Source organism: Suncus etruscus, chromosome 4 (assembly GCF_024139225.1).
Source record: "Suncus etruscus isolate mSunEtr1 chromosome 4, mSunEtr1.pri.cur, whole genome shotgun sequence".
In the NCBI taxonomy this organism is placed as follows: Eukaryota; Metazoa; Chordata; class Mammalia; order Eulipotyphla; family Soricidae; genus Suncus; species Suncus etruscus.
Window position 1 is genome coordinate 100,599,728 of NC_064851.1, and position 965 is coordinate 100,600,692.

Consider the following 965-nt stretch of genomic DNA (forward strand, 5'->3'; position numbering starts at 1 on the left):
AGTAGAGTAGAAGGGCTTGAGAAGGGTATTCCTTAAACCAGGGTTGGGAGTGTGTGGGTAGGGTCACATCTTGTGCTCCTGTCTTCTCCCCTGCATCAGTTGGCCCTCCTACATGGATTTAGTGAAAATTAGACAACTTGTGAGTACTACACCCTGTCCTTGGGAGAATACCCATTCTTCCTTTTATGGATACCAGGCTCTCTGGGACTTGTCATTGATAATCAAAAGATACTTATGGCTTCCCAGTTGCTTGAATTTTGATGCCAGGAGAAGAATTTTGACTGCACACACCTTGGGTGAGCATGTAGGGAAACCACCTGCTCTCTTCTACATCTCAGGACAGAGAGGAGGTTCCTGCTAGGGGAGACCCCATTTCTTTCCCCCACAGTGCTTAAGTTAAGGTCAGCCTATATTCCCACATAATCCAGACATAAAGGAAAAATATCATTTTTGTAGAAAATGCTTTTATATATTTAATTATTTTTCGAGGCTTGAAAGAGCAATACTTCAAAAAATTGGTTCTAAACTCAAAATAGTTCCTCTACATTGGAATCTTTGGTAAAAGGTGCAAGATTTAAGTGATTAGAAGAAAAATCAGATTGTGGAAATATTTTTAATAAAAGAAAATTGCAAAATAAATAAATATATACACACCCCTATTTCTCTTTATACACCTCCCCTGATGCTCCTTTTCCTCCCTACAGTCACCCTGTTCTTGGGGCTTACTCAGAACTCAACCATCTCCTTGGAGCTTAGTGGTTTTTCTTTTCATAATTGGGGGCTTTTGTTTTGCTTCCAGTGACATTTCCCTTTTATATATTCCATATGGTCCCTTAGTTTTGTCATCAGATGTGATTGTTCACACATTGAGATGCTGGGAGAAATAAAGCAAAACCTCCACCTTCTTTCTGGTAGTGTCTCTGTCCTTCATCTCTTGTCTCTCTCACCCTATTCTTTCCCCTTGA

The 965-nt window shown here is 40.1% G+C and overlaps 1 non-coding gene across 1 annotated transcript; it reads right to left on the reverse strand.

Moving 5' to 3' along the window:
* Nucleotides 1-487: 487 nt before the first annotated feature.
* On the reverse strand, nucleotides 488-603 carry LOC126008232 (U5 spliceosomal RNA). Its single transcript, XR_007495573.1, has one exon. It is a non-coding gene; the product is annotated as a U5 spliceosomal RNA (small nuclear RNA).
* Nucleotides 604-965: the final 362 nt, after the last annotated feature.